General features: G+C 39.1%; 1 long non-coding RNA gene across 1 annotated transcript in view; it reads left to right on the top strand.

The window, feature by feature from the left end:
• LOC136751790 (uncharacterized) overlaps positions 1 to 19081 on the top strand; it is a 32614-nt gene extending 13533 nt beyond the window's left edge. The window contains exon 3 of the long non-coding RNA XR_010817071.1: positions 17724 to 19081. This is a non-coding gene — a long non-coding RNA (uncharacterized LOC136751790). The remainder of the gene's footprint in view (positions 1 to 17723) is intronic.
• Positions 19082 to 21931: the final 2850 nt, after the last annotated feature.

Genomic DNA, 21931 nt, shown 5'->3' with positions numbered 1-21931 from the left:
ACAAAATGCAAACTGTGTCTGACTCAATTCCCATGACTAGTGACTAGAAAAATATGGTCATTTTCAAAGCTTTTGCTTGAGAGGAAAATCTGCCCTGTATTTTTCTGATAGTGGATGCCAAAGCTGAACATTTCCATCTTGGCAGGGACAGTATGAAAAAAAAAAATAGAGAGGCATTCAAATATTTACAGATCCCCCACTCAGTTCAACCAACTGGAATCTTTTTTACTGCTCTATGTGACACACTGTGCAAGAAAATAATAATTAGGTGTGGTCTAATGAACATGTAATGCTTTTTTTGTTCTCAAATGAAGGGTATGAATACTTTCAACTACTACTGTACAAATTTTTCCAAATCCAAAGCTCTATCATCTTATAAAAGTGCCAATAATAATTCAAATGCCTGCCTTGGACGTACAGGGCCATCACATCACGGCATAAAGATGCTGTAAAACATTGACCACAAGAAGACTAGGGAAGACTAATGCAAGCATTTGAATATTCTTGCAGACACGCCATGGGTGTGGCCGGGCTCACACCTCTCCCACTGATTCAAACAGTCAGGCTATTTAGTAAGGAAATCAGCAGACAGGCAGCACAAGGTATCATTGATTATGTAATTCTGCCTACTGCCTTGTTAGCATCACAATGTTGTTAACCCTTCATTATTGGACAATTGCATAGTGAAGTAGGACCAGGAAGACAGAGGAATTCTCCACCAACACAGATTCATGTCTTATCTCAGCTTCTCTCTCCCCCAAAAAAGGCAGGATCTTATGAGAAGTATAAGAGACGGGGGAATAGGATTATTATTTTGTTTTCTTCTCAGATCGGAATCTAAGGAACACAATCATGTTCTCCGTCTTGTCACAATTTCCTTTGTCTGACTGGCACTCATCTTTTTTTTTCCCCTCTTTTGAAAAATATGTATTGGAGTGATCTTTCAAATGTGGTGTTGCCTAACTATTCTTCCGCAAAACCCAATCGCTATTAACATGTATTCAACAACAATTCCTGTAGGCTGCTCTTCTCATTATTTCATTATTTCAGTCTGCCACGCACCTATAAACTTTAACTTATTAAACTTGGTCAGACAAATGTTTTACGTAACACAGCAACAGGTAAACAAAGCAAAATACGGACGTTTTTTCAAACTGAATTCATAAACGAACTCGTTGCCAACTTTCCTTTGCTTCTGAATATGTCTATTTTTATTTTTTTACAATTAGATAGGAAAACATTGCAATGCTTAAGAACCAGGAGTTTTAGAAAGCGTTCAGGTCTTTTGGGTAATTTATAAAAAGATTTGTACATAAGAGGAGACCCATAGTCATCTTGACCTCTATCCTAACTGAACTAATAGAGCAAATGAAATAAACAAATAAATCATGGCATGGTGGGATACTGACAGATACAATCTTTCTACCAATGCTGCACTCCAGGAACCACAGCGGAAGAAGACGCAGCGTGTTTTGAGCCCGGTTGTAAAGTCTCTACATTGTGCTGTCTGACAGACTAAATAAACCTGTTTATAGCATGGGTCTTAAGACTGATCGTTTAGTGTGAACAAAACCTTATAATCACTCTGGCTGGCAGACAGGCACTAGACCATAAAGGATCAGAACCCACAACTCCTCTGGGAGACTTTTCTAGAACTCTTCAAAGCGGTCGAGACTCGCTGATGTGCGGCTCAAGGAAAGACGCTGTCTGACCTGGCGGAGGTTTATTGTTCTAATACAGGCCACTGGTTTGCACGGTTTTCTAAGATCGGTGTTATGATGCACCTTACGGGAGAGGCGGTGGGGATGCTTGCTGGGGCGGAGAGCAGGAACCGGGAGGGAAGTGTCGCAGTCTAATGTTCTATCTGATGGATTAGTTACAAATTAATTTTGAACCCTTGTTAATTTTTACATCAATTGGAAGAGGTCCAGGCCAAGCTTGCCTCGACTGCTGAAGCAAATTAATTCTTGGATGAATTAATCCTCTAGATTGTTAATTTGATTCAGATTTCATTTTAGAAAGACCAAATATTGAATAGAAAACACTGTGACATTCAAGAGGTAAACTCAGCCTCATTTAATGACACACACAATATCAGGGAACATACAATTTGCCAGGAGAAGGCAGTATAATTGCTGTAGTTGTGTCAACAGCCAACAAAGCACCTGCTTTGTGTTCCAGCAGCAGGCAATTATTTTCCAATTTGTACAAAGCAGAAACTGATTGTCGGAACTAAAGGGCAGTTTTGCTCTGTGATCATGAGGTGAATAGAGGCACATAACATAAATGTGAAAAAGAATATGATTTGTCTGATTTATGAATTGTCAGCAGTCAGTATATGGTAAATATCAGCCAAGATCTTCATATATATAAGTGGACACTGAGTCTGAGGAGGATCATTTTATATCAGTATTTAAACGTCATGTCCCTTCAAACTGTAAAGACCTTGCCCTCTGCACAGTACGGATGCACCAGCAATGGTCACCGCCATGACTCACCAGTCCTCTGAGTATAAGTCATAAGTGGGATAGTTTCAATTTATGTACTTAATGTCCAAAATAGAATGGATGGGGAACTCATAAAACTAGGAACCGTATGAGATTACAAAATTCTAATAATTTTAAGGTGGCACATTCAATTTAATTTATATAAAAATAATAGATACAAACTTAAAAAACAAACTTAAGAAAATGGTAGGTAGCATAAGTAAACAGACCTATTGGATTTAATAAGACAACATGCTCTGGTGTACAAATTCCTTGAGACACATTTTATTCTCTGGTGTTTCAGTGACATCACAAAAACTCGCCTCATCATTATTTGTGTTATGATTTCATAGAGCTCAGTCTCATCACAACCTTTTGTCTGCAGGAGAATGTCAGCAATGCGCTGCATCAGGGCCGATTTCCCTTTTCATGGGCTCAGCAGCAGCTGTGATGGGACACCCACTGTGCACTAAAGGGCTGCCGTGTTTGGAGCTCCAGTTCACAACAATGCACCTGTTTCCCCATACTTCAATACAAATCAGCAATTAGTCTTGCCAAAACTGTGAACAGGTATTTAGATGAGGACGTTAGAATATGATCACTGGTTTAGCTAGGCCATTGTTGTGTTGAATAATAATATTAAAATTATCATTATTAGTAGTTAAACATTATGGAAAGAAAAAAAGCTGACAGCATCCCAGTGAAGAAAACCTCTGAGTGTTTGTCTTTCTGAAAAGCATGCTGTACATGTATGTTGAACATTACGGTATGACGGTGCTGTTTGGAAGGCAGCTGGTAGGTTGGTATGGTAAAACAGTGTCAGTCTGTGGGTGGTGGAGAGGCTTGCTTGGCCAACATGCTGTCTCAGGTTTGTTCATAATTTATAAAGAGAAGCTGAGTAACAGCAGGCTGAGTGAGGAGGCAGGTGTCTCTGGGTGGAGCACAATCAGACGACTGAAGCGCGAAACGGGTGTGGCGAGAGAAACTAGACTCAGGAAAACAGGAGGAGAGAGTTTCAGTCCAGACCAGAGGCGACTGCAATCTCGTGGAATGTTAATAATGGCACAACAGTGTGTTCGCACAGCAAGCACCCACTGCGCCTCCTACCAGAGAGAGTCAGGACGATTTGTCAATAGAAGGTCAAGATCTGAAGAACTAAGCCTGGCTATTTATAACAAAATGAGCAATAAGAACAATTAAGTCATCGCATGAGAACAAAGAACAGCCCACTGAAAAACATGTTGTGAAAAAAGATACAAACTCTTCTCTTGGACCAGGTTTACCACAGACATAAATTAAGATCACAAAATCGTTCAATGAAGACACTAGGTGATGTTACAAGACAAAACAAAATGCCAACAATTAAAACATATTTTGCCTTCCTGAATAAATGATCCAATTATGCAGGAATGTAATTAAATTAACATCTTATGTTGCATTTAATACACAATTAAAATCTTCTAAGTTACCAGGGGTGCACCAATGGAGCAGAAAAAAATCTGGTTCCCAATTCCAGTTACATTTGGTTTCACTGAGAATTGCATGCTATTACAAAAGAGTGACTTTTGTTGGAACCCTGCCACAGTACATATTTTTGTATTCTTATTAAACGACTAGCATTCACTGAACCGCACAGCACCCTCGGCAAGCAAGGGGCGGCTTTTTCTGGCGTTCCTCCTCCTCATATTTTTATTAACATATACATCCTGTCTGTGCCAAAAGTAGAAAATGTACCGAGCCGAGGGATGGAGACAAGTCAATATCACATAATAAAGAGGGAAATGCAGTTCCCAGCTGTTTGGCTCTGTCTCTTGAATATAATAGTCTTCTCTGCCTACAGTTCAAAGATCCCTGAAACATTGAAGATTTCAGTTTTGAACCTGTTTTTACACTTTCACTGTTTGTGTGTTTGTTTGTTTGTTCGATTGCGGGCGGAATGTGAAATACACACCAAGTTAGGAACGAAAATGAGAGCAAAGCAGTATACTGTGTGCATAGCAATTCAATTAAAACAGAATTCAAATATATATAAATATATGCACAAGAAGAAACCTGAAAAGTTTCTGATGCAAGGTGCAGGTACTTTGATGTTCAAGGTCAGCCCATGAAATTCTGTTTGGGGGAGGAGTTACAGGCCTGGGGAGGCAGAGGACAAAGAGGAGAAGGAAGGAGTGTAAATGTCATTAGATGGCAGGAGGGATCAGAGGAAAAAAGGGACAGTGGAATTGTTTGGGGAAAGCGTGGCTTCCCTTGGTTGTCATTGTTTCAATATATGACTAGCGCTGCCTTTCTTCTTTGTGAAATACTTCTAGTTTTTCTGTCCTGGCCACAAGCTCTGCCCTGCAAATTAGCAACAAAAGGATCACACAAAACCCCTTTCTCATTTCAGCAGCACTATCAGCAGCCAACTTTTAACTAAACAAAACAGGTGAGGGACAAAAGGGGCACCGTGCTATTGAGGCTGACCTCTGAAAAACCCAGAGAACGCAAGAATCTCGGCGAGCGCGCTTGTGCTAATGACGTATCATATTGAATTGTACTGTCATGGAACAGTGCCGTGTGGGAATCCCTGTGAAAGAGCGCTGAGCCGGCACAGCCCATGGGCAGCACTGCAGCCTAGTGGTGGCAGCTCTGGCACTTTGACAAAACAGTGTACTTATTTTAGCCTTTTCTTGTTTTATTGTGGAGACAAGCCTTCTGTTTAGCATTCTGTTTAGCATTTAGTTATTCTTGGGACTAACTTAGTGTCTGGACTGTCTCATGTCCGCTGCATTGTTTATAAGGAGATCCCGGCTCACAGATGAGAAACGTGAGGCGTCTAAATTAGGACCATATTAAATCAGAGTTATCAAATTGTCAGAAGCTAATCCAAAGGGTGGTGAAGGCAGTGTGGTTGATCTGATATAGCTCTCAGTCTGTTTGTGTAAATACTCACAGCTGATTTGACATTTAGTCACAGTGATGTTCTTAGAGAAATGAAAGATTATGTAATCTGTACCTATACTAATGATAAGAATTATCATTTTTATGCACGCATAACCTCGAAAGAAAAAAAACAACATACAGCAGTTATTGTACAATACAATATCTACATACACACACACATCATCTAGTCTTGATTTCCATCTTTTAATCTTTCTCTGACAGAATATAATTTATCATTGTGGAGATATACTGGGCCCCCTGCAGAAATAAAATTCAGATTGAGTGCTTTAAAGGATGTGATATTTTGGTTGTTATTTTTCAAGCTTCGTTTTCATGTTTTGAATTAAAAATTGACTGAGTTTCCCTGGGCTCATTTAAAATGTATGAGTTTATTTGTTTCCTGGGGAAACTAATGATTACGGTCTGCTCTGTAAAGTCCTGTGACTGATGTACTTTTTATTACGAATATAAAAGGCTCTGCTGTGTATTTGAATTAATAGAATTTTTTCTGCAAATCAAATATTATTATTATTATTATTATTATTATTATTATTATTATTATTATTATTATTATTATTATATTTTTAAAGATTTCCAAGAGATGTGTTTTTACTAGGCCTACACATATGAATGTGCTGTTCTCCTGCAAATTAAGCTTTACAACTGATGTGGAAGTAAGCATGCTCCAAACTGTATTGAACCACAAAGCAGAAGAATAAAATCTGAGGTGGTCAGATGGGGGAGAACTGAAAGATTCACAAATCAAGATGAAGCAACACTTTCACTGTGTAAATAAATTAATTTAGAGTTGCGTAACACCATCACTCCAACACAATCTCAGATGTAGAAAATACCTCTATTTTCAATGCATTTGAAATTTTCTGGGAGGTACATTATTATTATTTTTTAAATCAACCAATATCATGACGATGCGGCTCTTAGGTTATATTGCAGTATCAACACTTTCTACCAGCAGCTTGAAGTCTTTTGCTATCTTAAGCCAAGTGCAATATTAACTAGCAAGTCAGTTCCTTTAAGTCAATCAGTTCTTGTAAAGTGAGGCTGTGTGCCATGTAAAACACACAGAGTTTGTTCAGCCTCCACAGGAAATCACACATCCTGAGAAAGCAGGGCAGTTGAATATGCCACGGTGTCTGAATGCCCAGGTGTCTCCCTTTCACTCCTGGTGATTCTCAGTCACTTATTATAAAGAGGATAGCAGTTGGACTTTGCTGTTGACATTCAAACATCTACCAGTGGTTTCATGGTCCTTGTGAAGAGCACAGCTGGGTTACAGGCACTTACAACAAGCATTACCTTTCATTTCAGTTTCAATAACCAGAATTGGAAACTTGCTGCTGATGTTTGTGTGCCAATGATCAGAAACAACCGCAGGACCACTTCCCTTTTTTATCACAATTTTATTTTGGTAAACTATGTATGTATATTTTGGGAAAACAGTTGGGGAAATTTTTTTAAACAGTGAAGATTAGATGGTCTTGTAGATGGAAATGTTGATTATTCCCCCCCTTTTATAGTTTTTTCTATGAATATCTGTTGATTGTTTGTACTTAAATTCAGTAGAACCATTTCGGCAAAATTATCTTATGGAAAAGCTTCCTGAAATAGATTTTAAAAGCAGTGAAATTACCGGACGCTTTAAAGACAACCAGTTTAGACCCTTCACACCCTATTCCTATGGCAAGCAAGGGAAGGAAATGACAAGGAAATGGAGGTGAATAATTATGATTATTATTTCTGGAAAAGTATGTTTTTGCACTTTAGCTGATGTCTGTTTTTTCGGAATTAGTGGCACTTTTTTCCTACAGAGGACAAACATTTGAAAAGATGCCCAACACTAAGCATAAGCCTGAGCACACACTAACACAGCACTGTCTTTTGAAGATGCTATTGCAAAACTCCTATATTCTTATCATACCATGTCTGTGGAAGTATTCTAGGAAAAGGGAACCATCTGATTTAGTTTGAGATTACTCATTTTATTGTATTTTTTATTTTACTTCTATTTTACTTTGCTCATCTCTTTAAATCATATACTTGTAAAAGGGCATGTGGAGAGTTTGGCGAAGTGTTATTGTTGTATATAAAACCGTTCTTGTCATATTGACAGCAGGGAGCTCCCATGTTATGAAAGCACTTATATTCTGCCTCCTGCTGCATGCTTCAGTTTTGTAGCCAACAAAGACAAACCTGCAGGGGAATGATTAGTTCAGAAAAATAGGGGTCTTCAACCAAGCAGAACACGGCCGAATAGCCTGCCTTTCAGACTTCAGTGACATTCAGTTATGCATTGCTTTCTGAAGGGAGAGAACCTGTGTACTGGAAAGAAGAACAATCTTACCCCCAGCATCCAGTATCCACTTACACAAGTATAGAAAAAAACAATACAGGGCTGTACTGGTAGTCTTGGAACTGAAATGTTTCTTGCGCTGAGCCTTCATGGACACAAATTTCAAAAAATGATTGAATGTTTCAGCCTCCAAGATGAAAGGATACAAAACAATGCATATAATGAATATAAGCACATCCTCAGATATGTCTTAAGGTTTCACCTGTCTTACACCCAAGCAAGAATGTGATTTGTACAATGCGGTGCACTTCCTCGCTGCCTTATCTGTCTGAAACAGGACATATGAGTGCCCTGGGCTTTCTCGCTCACATATGGTTTGCCCTCATTAAGTAATATTTGAGCTGTGCATTCCACACTATGGAGTCAAGTGGGAATACAAACACTAAACACAATGTTCATTTAAGAAGTCCTTATTGCAGCTGTCTCTCAGCTCCCACTGTGACACTAAAGCCCTTATCTGCTGCAGCAGCTACACTTCCTGGGAATGATTATTGCTTTTTGTCATGTTTGTGTCTGCGGGTCTGTTGTTTGACTCATTAAGGGAACACCTATGGGAAAATAATTAATTAAATCAAATGTGCAAATAACCTGAACAACCTGTCAGCCCATGTTAACAGTTTTGCATCCTCTGCTGTGTGGCATTACTTTTCACCTCATTCCTAATATGCATCTTCCTTTTAGCACATCGACAGGAATCGACAGAGCTGTCAGACACACACACCTGAGTGGCTTGATGACTTGAACTGAAATAATGCTTTGTGCATTCAGATCTGCAGTTAACGGCAATGATATCATTGTAAAAATGTTACCCACCTTGAGTCATGCTCATGCAAATGTGATTATGATTATGATTTACTTACGAGCAGAGGCCAGTTCCACCCTCACCCGTATAACGACCTTCCCACTCAGGTCAGGACAGCCCATCCAGCGATAACTCAAGAACAACTGTTCAGACTGTACCTGTAATTCATTACCCTAATCTCCTAGGCTGCTCAGCGCTTTTGCTCATATGCACTTTCTTATTAAACTATGCTTCCTTGCTCCTACTTATTTATGTAACACATCTATTGTTTTACTGCCACTTCTCCTGTCTACCCCTTCCTTTAGCACACACCTAGGACTTAACCTGTCTGCACTGATTAACTCATTGTACTAGAATGTATTCTTATTGTATTTTGTACTGATTGTATTACTGCACAATCAGTAAAGCACAATGCTTTGAAATGTTTCTTGTATAAACTTTAAGCTTATCCAGGGTGTCAACTAAGATGTCAATAATAATAAGAAATCCTGAGTATCCAATAATACTATATATAATTACTGAAGCATACAGAGTTTCAATATTTTTGTCATGCAGAGTTATTGTGACATAGTACGTGTTCATTTTGCTCATTTGACGGAATTGGTCCTTGACTTCATTGTGAGGGTACTTTATTCATAGCTTGTCTGGTTCACCACAGTTTTTGTGCTATGTATCCTGTGTGTCTGGAACAGCCTTAAAGCAGGTTGATGCTTTCTTTCTACGTGACACCGTGCATGTCTTTGGAACACCTTTCACTTGACCTGTCACTTTAATCACTAGGGTGTCTATTAGTGCACCTTGTTATAAGGATTTAATCTTTCATTTGTCTGAGTGGCACTATGGACTAAACATACAGTCTGTCTGTGAAAGACCCCCTGCTGTGCTGCAGTAAATGATCACACCAGTTTCTGGGGGGTGTGGCAAACTCATTTAAACTTTATCCCAAACTAACTAAGTAATATAGACAAGAAGCAGACACTCCCAGTGTCACACATATGTAGTATAGTAAATTGTAGACTGATATCTGTGTAATAAAAAGATTGTTGAAACATTTCCAGTACTTTCGGTAAAGTCTAAAAAACTCTCTGTTTGGTTTTGGTTTCAGTTTCAGTTTTCCACTCCCCTAAATATCTCTTGCTTTATCACTGGAGCTTGTTGTTCTATTATTCTTTTGTAATGCGTACGTGGCACTTGTGTGTTTGTGCGCCGTCGTGCTACCCTGGCTTTTGCTTTACAGTAAATGGTGTGATTACTCTGACAGGAAGTGAGATGCTCTGAAAGGTAGATGAGGTATTTCACAGGAAACAGCTGACTGCCCTTTTCCTTCAGCAAAGCCAATATCTCACTGGCTGGATAACATACTGATGGGTGTCAGCCAGGAAACTATGTCAAGGAGACTTCATTTCACACCCAGGTTTCAAACCTATAGAGCAGGGCAACACTGATAGAAGCCTGTAGGAATCTCAAACCAGAATCTAAATGACAGCTCAGCCTGTCTAGGGCAGGGAGGTTCCACTATTTAATATTGCATTGCAGCAGCAACAAGGTATGATACTAAGAAGGTTTATTTGACACTTAGTGGATTTATTATGACATCAATGACTTGATAAAGACATATTGTAATGATATTGCAATCCAAATACTGATCACTCTATGGTTTTGGGACTGAACTAAACAGAATGCTTTTAAATTGCATTTTCACAGTCTGGACTGCAAGCTTTTTGTGTTGTGAAGGCCTCCCACTACTCCCATAGAGCACCATTTCAGTTCTTTAGAAGAAAAAGGGAAAATTGACATTTCTGTCCTGGAAGATACATTTGTGTAGCTTTAAGTTGTTTTAATGTGCATTTTGAAAGTTGTGCTTAACTTTTACTAAAGCTGGTTTGATAAACAAAGTAAAGACACATCCTCTTCCCTGCAGCCTTATGCCTTTTGTCTCTTCCGAGTAAACTTTTAATGAAATGTCATCTGGGTAGCTTGAGCAAGAGTAATGGCTTTTCTTTGGTAAATTTGATTATAATCCACAGGAGCTTCAATTTTTCTTCTGCCCTTTATGAGGCATTTGTGCTGAGGCAAGCACGTACAGCCACAAACCCCACTGTCAGGCTCTGGGATGAAACCCCATCGAAACAAAACGCAGAGGAGATATTTGACAGAGGTAATGCAGGATTCTTGCTTATACTCCCTGGTGGAAGGCAAAGATTAAAGCATATTGTTCTTCTCCAAAACAGAAAGAGGTACAGCTCCCCTCTGACATCCATTCAAATTTCACACATAAACCGTCAAAAGAAAGTCCCTGGGTACACATCACACTCCCAACATTTAGATTAAGCACCGTGACAATTTTCAGCAGCTGAATTTGATTATTTGGGGAAGGGGGAGGCCTGTACTGTTTTTAAAGAGTCAGAATAGATCAAACTTAAATTCCCCAAATATTCTATTGCATTGTTTTGGGCCCATTGTCTACAAGATGGCAGATTCTTCAGCTCCTGGGGTTGGCGAAATAGCTGGGGGAGCCAATGACGGGTGAGTGGATCCCTCCCTTGATAAGACAGGAAGGCAGACAGCTCCCTGGGGTGGAGAGGCAGGGATAAGTGACAGAAAGAAGAGACGAGAGCCAGTGAAGGAGAGGGAGAGCACCAGCAGCAGCAAAAGAGATCGGAAATAGGATTGACTATGGAAATGAACTTGTATTTTGACAATGATTACAGATTTGCATATTGGGACTGGTTGCTGGGTGTCTCGTGTGTTTATTAGTATTTATCTGGAGAGGGATCTGTTCACTGTTTTAGATGGGCACAAAGAAGCCTTTTGTTTAAGTTTTATATCGGTCTCATTAGGTTTGTTCAAGGAGCACTATAAATAAATCATCACGTCCGTTCTTTCACCACAACCCTGCCTTTATAGACCCCATATATCAATCCCAGCACTGCGGACACCCCCTCACAGTGCCACTACATATTGTGTAATGTGGATGAGCTGTCATTTTACTGGATATTTCTGTACTCACTAAACAGTTGCTTTACTATAAACACTTTAGTTTAAATATTCTTTTTTCTTAGCAAGTTGGGAAATATAATGATTAGCTTACAGTAGACAAATAAGGAGAGTTTGGTAAGAGCACAAACTCGCTTTTATAACAGAAATGCAGTAGTGTTTGAACAGCTGATGTGAAAATGCCTTAATTTGAATTATATGTCCAATGCTATGGACTGTTTGAGTGGGGAAAGTAATACTGCTAATTTGCACTCAGTAACATTTTGGTAGACTTCCATGTTCTGGCTCTGTGCTTTTGTATAATTTTGAATGTTTTCGCTGATGAAAATTGCATGTCCAGGATTAGGACATACAATAGGAAAGAAAAGAAGGAAGCAAGCAGGTTGATTGTACACAACGTTCAAGACACACCTACTCTGACTTGGGTCAGATGGGTGTTACATCCTTAAATTCATTTTTAACTTTCATATGTTCTTAATTGTCCGTCTATTATCTGCATGTTTCATAATTTACGCCCTCACTTCAAAACCCACATCTCCCCTCCCCTGCACCACTCCCTGTTCCATTTCTGTTTTGTGTGCTTTGTGCCTGCAAATGTGTGTTATACATTTAACTGCGACATAAAAAAAGTGAAAAGCATGGGAGGGGAAACGTGTTTCATCAATTGATTCATTGTCTTTTTCAATCAATTGTAACTGCTTTTCTTTCCTTTTTTTCTCCAAAAGTACCACGTTGATACTTATCACAAATGTGTTATGGTGACCATTTTGCTCTTTAACCTAAACAAAAGGGTGAAAAAATGCAATTGCAAAATGCAGTAACTAATTGAAATAAAAAATGAAAACATGAACTCATGAAATAAACTGATCTGCTGTACTGGAACTGACAGGATTTATCTATAATACACAGACCTTCAGCATACCGGCACTTTCCCACCAGTGAAATGTAAACTATCTTTCACACGGGTATAGAATGAGGTCATAACCTGTCAGCTTATTACTCTCAACACTGTTCCAGTAGTGGATGTTTTCAATTTTAATGTCATGATTTTAGTTTCTCTGCAATGTGCAGTAAGAATGATTTGTCATAACTTTCTATACACAATACCGGTTTTCAATTGAGTAGTGTCCTTACAGATGCCCAAGCCTTGCTTTTTGCTTTGTGATTAATTCTTCGATGAGACATCTTGATGTACAATGAGGAAGAAGGAGCTATATGAAAGTAAAACTTAAGCTACATCAAAGGATTGTGAAAGGGCGAACTGTGGAAAGTTTCGTGCACAAAAACCAAACAAACAAAACAGGTTCAGCATTTTATCACAGGACAAATCTGGGGATATTGTTACCTCTCTTTATTTGTTTTTTCTGTGAATTATGTGAACAATATAATACGTATGTAATATTTAGGTAGACAACTACAAAATACTGAATAAGGACAAAATTTAAATATTTTATAAATCTTCTTTAAAAAACAAATGCTTTTAAAACTTGTTTTAAACCTGTTTTGTTTTTTCCTTCTTCATAACAATAAACCACAAGGAAGTAAAGTGCATTCATAATTATGTCAGGATGACTAGCTGAAATGTAAATGTTATTATTACATTAGTTTTCTTTTTCAAATATTTTCTGTGTGCCTTATGAATATATCCCATTGAATACAAATTTAATTTTTAAGAAAGTTTTTTCATATTCAAAGCTCAACATAATTTTCCAAGATCCCCATACGGACATTTAAATAATTTTCTAAATTGGTGAGCAGAGACAAGTTTTTTTCTGAATGAGGTGACTGTGTAAGTCCAAAAGTTGAGTTGGGGGTAGGCAGGTGAATGAGATCAAAGCAAGTGCCTTTAAATTTCCCTTTTATCCACCGTTCACCACCCAGTTCTATTAAACCTAGTGACCGTGACTGAAAAACATCCCTGGTTTGTTTACACATCACTACAGCTGCTGGCTGGGAATGCAGTCAGTGAGTCAGTTGAAGCCACCAACAACAGTCTCCTTGTTTCCCAGGACTAAATTAAGGCATTGAGATCACCTGCATATTCTCCCTCCCTTCCAAAAATAACTCTATTGTGAAAGGCGTCCAGTTATAGCAGCCTATACACCAGGCCAGTTTTGCTGAGTGAAGCAGACTGTGTTTATCTGGAGGGTGGAAAGTACAGCAGCAAAGCATTAGTTGGCAAAAGTACTGCCTGAGAAACACATAATGGCTGCTATTAGTCTCCCCGTAGGATGGCATGAATATTCCCTTTGCTTCCCAGTGTTGTAAACCAATCAGGACATCTTTAGATGTGTTCATATCCTGACTGTAGTAAATAGAGAAGTGAATTTCAGTGACTGAGATCAATGAACAGTCAGGAGTCTGAATGTTAACCTATAAAGTTGGTGTGCTCATTTTCATTCAGTTTTGCGATTCCCATTCAATTTTTATGATGTTCTCTGGAAGGCAGACAATAGCAATTGCAAGTCATTAACCATGAACCATGTCTACCAGCTGAGGGCAAGTCGCCAGGGTAGCACACATAACATACACCACGCTTTGTATTCAACCAAAGACGGAGTCGGCAAGAGACGTCAACAGCAGCTTATTGTAACATGGGATGTAACTTAATACGGACCTGTATCAGGTTTCTGAGTTCTAAGAAGCGGGGGAGTTGAAGTTCTATGTATTGCAACAGGAAGTAAGGAAGGTATTATGTTGTTACCTGGAAGAAACATACAGTTAGGTCCATAAATATTTGGACAGTGACACAATTTGTCAGCTAGTTACATCCAAATTGAGTGAACGGTATAGGAATTACACCCATTTTTATAGGTGGTCCCCCCAATTTTAGGGGCTCAAAAGTAATTGGACAAACTAACATAATCATGAATTAAATTGTGAGTTTTAGTACTTGGTTGCAAATCCTTTGCAGTCAATGACTGCCTGAAGTCTGGAACCCATAGACATCAGCAGATGCTGGGTTTCTTCCCTGCTGATGCTCTGTCAGGCCTGCACTGCAGCTGTCTTTAGTTCCTGCTTGTTCTTGAGGCGTTTTGCCTTCAGTTTTGCCTTCAGCAAGTGAAATGCTGCTCAATTGGATTCAGGTCAGGTGATTGACTTGGCCATTGCAGAGCATTCCACTTCTTCACCTTTAAAAAGTCTTGGGTTGCTTTCGCAGTATGCTTCGGGTCATTGTCCATCTGCACTGTGAAGCGCCGTCCAATGAGTTTTGAAGCATTTAGCTGAATCTGAGCAGATAATATATAAACACTTCAGAATTCATTTGCTGCTTTTGTCAGCAGTCACATCAGCAATAAGGGAACAAAATCCATTGTGGTGGTTGTACAGAGCCAAAATGATTAATTTTGTCCTTGTCCAAATATTTATGGACCTAACTGTATCTGTCAAAAGCCTGCCAATACCAGAAAGGCCTGCTCAAATTCCTGAAGGTCTATAGCCTTCCTAACAGCAATTCCTCAACCCTTTCCATAATAATTGTATGTGGAACAAGGTAATCTATAGGTAGGTATTCTTCCCTGGACCAATTCCACCATTAATTTCCTTTAACAAACTGTGAGCACAATTTAACCTAAAAGCTGAAACCAAATTAGTTTTGCTCAAGTTAACTCCAACAAGAAACATCTTACATCTTTAGTAATCCCTTCTATACCAGCTTCGTTTGGTACCATTTGTATTCATTATAACCTATGTAAAAGTAGGCCAAGTTCTGTTTTGTGTATTACTGCTTACAAAAGCCAAAGCCGGCACTTCAAGATAACAGAGAGCAAACATAGTGATTTAAACGGTTACATTCAGTATCTCTTACAGCTTATGATGCATCACTTCTCCACCCTGATGGCAACTGAGGACTGAAAGCAAAAGTCATGCCTCATAACCCACATTCTCTGTACTATGCAGGACATGTAGGGAAAGTGTAATTTGCCTATTTGTAAATCATCCAAATGCACAAGAAAAATGTAATAAATAAGCAACACAGGAAACTTGCTAATAAATGTACAGGATAGCCTTCAGAGACTTTTTAAAAATAATTTATTTGCTCTACTGCGTATTGGAATATTGTTCATTTTGGGAGGAGCCTCAGACTAGAAATATATGCAGCTAGTAATGCGATCTTCATTGACCAGAGCTGTATGAATGCTGTTCAAACAGCTTTGTCATTCTTATTAAAAGGGATTTCAGTAAGTTACATGGCACCAAGTTTCACTAAGCTATTCAGTGAAGAAGAAGAGGAAACAAGGGATTAAATAAGGAGACTCTGGGCAGATAAGCCTGTCCTTGTAAATTCGGTTTAGTCATTAATCATAAGTATGGCAGCCTCTTTCATGCACTATGAGCTGAAGCCTACAATTCTTCTCAGCTGAGAGAGGGATTCATTTGCTTACAGGTTATATAACCAGCTGTGCCTCGCAATGAGCTTTTACGAGCTGCATTTGTTTTAAGCATGACATTTAGTATGTGGTCCATTAATTTATGGTTTAAAAAAAAATCTCCTCGGGGTCGGCTTGCTCTTATGTGTCGAGACACATTTACCTTTATACTTGCTTCCTTTTGACTCTGAGCCTCTTTGACTGTAGGTGACATTAGAAAGCAAAGAATAACAATATTCAGGCTGACGCATTTTGTTGTTCTTGTTCTTGTAAAGCCAGTAACGTTGATAACAACTGTAAGACTTATCAATTGTTTCCTCCCATGTTACTGTTTAACTGCAGAGATTAACAAAGCACAGAGAGCAGTTGAACATGTTTGTTTTCTGCTCTAGTTAATGAAGATTAAATGTGTCCGGTTACGAATCGAGTACAGAAACACTCTTCGGCAAGTTGCATCCTGAAATCTATCATAATGGCAGTATTTGTCTGTTTATTTATATTTGTATGCACATACACATGTATATTTCAATGCCTTTCCTTCTCAAACAGACTTGTGTGTTTAAATGATCTCAAAAACAAAATCACTTCCTCACCACTTCCTTAAAAACAACATTAGACTAATTATTAATCAATACTGTCCAGCTGAAGTGATCTAAATACTGGAATCACCTAATAGGAAGGGTGGTTGAAAATATTGTAACTATTCTTATACAACCTAGTGGTAATGGGACCAGAATAACAATGAATAAGCCAACACACACATGACGTTCACGGCTGTCCAGGAGTGTGATATGTGAAAAAGTCATTACAGTACCAAGAAAATAAATATCCTCTTATTTCAGGTGTCTCAGCTGTTGGGGGGGGGGGGGATCTGAGCCAGCAGGAGCAGCCACAGGGTGCTGACTTTTCTGTTTTACTAGGGCAGCTGAGAAGAGATGTGATAGCAGTCTCCTCTTAATTGTATTCATTTTCCGAGGAAGAGAGCCAGGAAAAGACACTTCATTTAATCTGAAAATCTGATCAATCTTACAATTATAATTTTAATCGGATATTTTGCAAATTATTCCTCAAGCGTGAAACCATTTGAATGCATTTTTAATCTAGTTTTGTGATTCATGGGCAGTTATCTTTCCTAAATATTCAAGGAAAGGGAAACTGAACGCCTTATCATGACAGAAAACCCATTTTAATAAGCACAATGTACATATCAGCCCATGGCCCAACCGACGTGTCTCGTGTCTAGTAAGAAATTAATGCTGGTGATGGGGTAGAGAGGATAACTCAGTCACCACCCTTCGTTTGTCTTTCTCCTACACACAATAACGAGTATGTCTGTTAATGCTGAGTTGTGAAAATTGTATGGCTTGGGTTAGGCCTCAACACTCAATATAACAGGCTTTAGAAAAGGCCCAGAGAAAGTGCTACGGATTGCTTGTTCTTAACATTAGTGAAATGTGTTCATAAAACCAAAAGGGCAGTAATACAATATCATCTGGTAACCCCCTGTGGAGAATAAGCCTGTTACATAACCAGAGAACAAATTAGTAACCTATTAAAAAATCATCCTATTTTGATGAGCCAGGATTGCTGTCCAAGCTGGTATCTGATAGATTTATCCCAGGTTACCAGATTTTTTTTTTTTTTTGTGGATCCAAGTGAATAATGTCTAATGATCTAATAAACAATAAGAACAGCTCAGCAACCCTTACACACAGTAACAATACCCAGTCTGATCTCCTTGACTTTCTCACTCATTCTCCTCATTCTTGCAGATGAAGGGGTTATGGAGACGGGGCTGCAGTGTCGGAGCGTGCTCAGTTTATCTCCCCGGGAGAAGAGGACGCTACTGCTGCTGCTCAATTTGACGGGCTGTTAGGACTCGGCAGGCCTGGCTGAGTCAGCAGACCATCTCCACAACCTATCAGCAACTTTCCCTGAAGCTCTGCAAACAACTGATACAGCTCCAAAAATCAGACCCACACTGCAGTGTCTAAGCCACGCCTTGAGACTCTGTGTGGGCATTTCTCAGTTAATATCAGTGCGTCACCTTAAGATGTTTAGTACTGTGACATGCACCTCTTACCCACTGATCTTACACTGTATCTTATGTGCTATGGCATGTTTTGTAATAGCCCTCTGGACACTTTTTGTTTTTCAAATTAAAAGTCTCACCTGGTCCCCATTCCCCATTGCTCACATAGTATTAATTGTTGTGCGGCAATCCAGTGCAAAACTACTACTTTCCATCTTAGGACTTATTCTCTTCCCTGTTCGTCAAGCCGGGACATGATTGAGACGCACTCTGTAGCTGTGGTGAAAAGCCTAAGGAAATGTATATTTTGTTTGTAATGTATAGCAATGCCAAATATGTCCACTGGAACATTTCAAAACAAGATTCTGTAACAGTTTATGACATGGATTGGGAAAGATCAGAGTTCCCCAACCCTGTTTGCAAGGACAACAGACAGGACTGTTAACTTACGACGACTGATTGGAATTTGAGCCAAAGATGCAAGAATAAGTGATTCTCACCGCAGCCCCCAATCATATGTTCCTTAGACGACATGCACAGAGAAGTGAACGTCCTGATTTGATTCAGCAGTTCCTCCAGTTTGGGGCCAGTTCTGCTTTTTTTATTTTCAAATGTCATACTTAGTTTTTTTCCTCAAGCAGGAAAGCTAGCTGCTGTGGGAAAGCCAGCCAAGGGTTATGATTGGAATTTCTGTTCAGATAAGTGTTAACTGAGTCGTGGCCGAGGCAAGGCGTCCAAGGAGCTCACGTCCATCCAAAGAAGAAGAGGGGCAGCAACCAGGCAGTGCAACTGGCCAGGGTCACTGATCTGACAGCAGCTGACAGACTTCCAGGAGACTTGCCAAAGGAGACTGCCTCTTCCCTCAAGTTCATGTGTTGCACTTTTTGTCCTCAAAATAAGATAATTACAGCTGCTAGCTTTTATTCCTACAGAAACTACCTACCATTAAACGTCTCCTATGTGGACAGCAGTAATCAACACCAAAACTTAATGTATTTTTACTACAGGCAGAATACAATAGGATACTGAATGATAAGTGCATTCTGTATCGCCACACTCCAATTTAAGCTGTTTAATAAATTGTGTAATTCAACGTCACTATTTACATGTTGGATATTTGCTCACCCACAGGTGTGTCTCAGCCTGAATGACAGTGTTTTTTTAAAGAAGCACTTTTGTGGTGATTACACCCTTGCTCATAGTTAGTGTAAAGCCATGGACTAATTCTCTTATGGCATTTGTAGCTGGAAACTTATTTTACCTTGAATCATCAGGTGTAGGTGATATAAATAGGAACCTGGAGTGTCTGTTAGAGATGACAGGAAATACACACGTTTTAAAAATAATAAACTATGAGAACAGCCAATGACACATGTGAAGCCCTGAGACAGACATTGGGCTGCAGACTGAATCTTTTTCTGGCAATAGAGATTTCTTTCTTTATCTTTCTTTCCTGTTTCCTACAGAGGAGAGAATGATGTGTGTCCCAATTTCTTGCCACTGTCATTACACAATACCATGCGTAATTCATATTATTATTATACTTAATTATACTGCATATGGCAGCAGTGTGTTTCCAGGTGTTCTTGTTTTTTATTATTATTGTTGTTGCTGCTGCTAAGACTGGAGTCGGAGTATTGTGTTCTGAAATATAATCTTCAGAAACAACATTACATTACATTGCAAACAACAATAAGCATGTATAAATGTCATATCTGCCACTTAGACCTGTGATAGAAGATTTTATAGAATGTTATTACACTAAACATAATCCAGTGCCAAATAAACAACTTCAGCATTGAGTCTTGGGTGCATCATTAGCTTTCTGACACCAGTCTGGGAAAATGTTTGACTTGGGGGAGGGAGAAGTGTGTGGTTTAATTTTGGGGACTGCCGTGAATGGTCACCCTACCCTGCTGTCAGTCAGCAGTGAGAGTCTGAAGTGTGTAGTGGTGCTGGCAGACAGCTGCACACCCAATAGTGAGGTAAAACACAGGTATCCTAGTTAGAGAGGTTGGGTACACAATGTTCTTGAATTGTTCCGAGATGTACTGCATGAATGTTGTGTGTGTGAGTGAAAATAAATGATTGATAGATTATGGTAAGAAACTTACATGAAATTGCATTTGGGACAACAGATTGTGGACTGGCTGCTATTGTGTTTAAATTAGTTATATGCTAGAGAGGGGCCCGTTTATATGTTTAGTTTAGGCTGGAGAGGATCTAGGTGTTTGTGTTTGTGTCTGTCTATTTACTTTGAGCACCGCACACTGTCTTTGAACAAATTTACACTTTTGCACCTTAACCGTGTTTGTTGTTTTCCTGAGCCCCGACTTCAGAGCCCACATGTTGTGTCCAACCCCACACGGTGCCACAATATATGTGTGTGTGGTTGTATGTATACAGTAGTCCCTCGCTATCATTATACAAAATGCGACACCTTGCTCTAAAACGATGAAGGGTTGGACATTGTGATTCATAAAAAAAGGACTGCTCCACAGAATATCCCAGCCAATACAGTCATACACTTTAGGATCAATATTTATTTAGTTAGCCCGAAGTTCCTCTCTGTGCGTTCCATGTGATGGGGGAGTGTGAACATTTGGAACGACACAAGGAAGCTAAACTGTTTTATACCCTGCCAAACGTTGTCAAAATTGTTAATATTTCATTAGTAATATTTTGCAAAAAGGAAAGAGTATCAATAGGAATGTATTAAGTCAATATAGCTCACTTATTGCATTTTATGTGACTGGCTTTTCGATGCCATGCAGATTACTCACACCTGGATTTCACAGACATCTTTTTGTCTTGCCACACAGCAGAATACCTTTCTGTTTGCTTAATTTCTTGTGAAAGGTTCCAATTAGTTGTGTTTCGTTTTTCTTCCCCTCCTGTACAAGCGAAGATATTATTTTTGGCCAAGTATAAGACAGGCAGTTTTTGGAGAGAGATGGAGAGACATGGCTGTAAAACCACAGAGCACTGAGGTACCTATAGCAGCTTGTGTTTTCTGCCAGTGGAAACAGAGCAGGACTCAGATTGTATGGCTGGATCTGAGAGACAGATGGAAAGCCAGCAAAGCGATTAACCACTACAGAGATACTTCACAGCCACCACCCACTCTGCTCTCACCGATTCGGCTGGCGAGTATGTTTGCCTGGGTGGTGGCAGTTCACTTCTATTTAAAGACAGAAAACAGGTCAGCCAGACTGAGTCATTAGAACATGATGTTAGTATGTAAAATACCCCCCCATCCTTCTGCCTTCTATTAAAATGCATATCAAATTGCTACTCAGACACACACACACACACACACACAAACAGAAGCAAAAGCTTCCTGATGCTACAGGACATACATTAATTGATGTGGGATAATTTAGTTCACATGAGATATCTTAATTGTTAGTACAAGCAAAAACTATTATACCAGTATAAAAAGTAGAGAAAATATTTTTTCTGTCTGTGAAACACTTTTGTATAAAATGTGAAACTATCTCAAAATTCAAATACATATTTTTATAAAAATGTTATAGAAGATGCTGTAGAAGAAAACATTTTGCTATTAATTCAAAGCATGGTTTGATTGCTGAATGCAGTCCCAGTTGAAGAGCAAAACAATCTTCATTAAGTGTTTGGATGCCTTTCAGATTAAAAGCTGAACATTTGGTGTTTCTGGAACAGCATGCTATGTCAGTGAATCTCCATTAGTCAGGTGAGTAATGAGGTGGAAAATATAATAATGGAATCAAGTCTGATTTCTAATCAAAATATATGTTTTGCCTGATTTGCAGCTGATTTGCATTCTTTCACTGCGTATCAATTTTGTAACCTTTCATTTTCACATCTTTGACTGTGGGAGCAGTTTCTGATGTATCTTATTTAAGCCCCCCCACACACACACACATACGCACACACAAGCCCCCCTGTGAGACTCGGTAAACCAAT

The sequence above is a fragment of the Amia ocellicauda genome, chromosome 6 (genome assembly GCF_036373705.1).
Source record: "Amia ocellicauda isolate fAmiCal2 chromosome 6, fAmiCal2.hap1, whole genome shotgun sequence".
NCBI classification, from domain to species: Eukaryota; Metazoa; Chordata; class Actinopteri; order Amiiformes; family Amiidae; genus Amia; species Amia ocellicauda.
The sequence above is the reverse complement of the archived record's forward strand: the minus strand, read 5'-3'. Positions and strand labels throughout refer to the sequence as shown.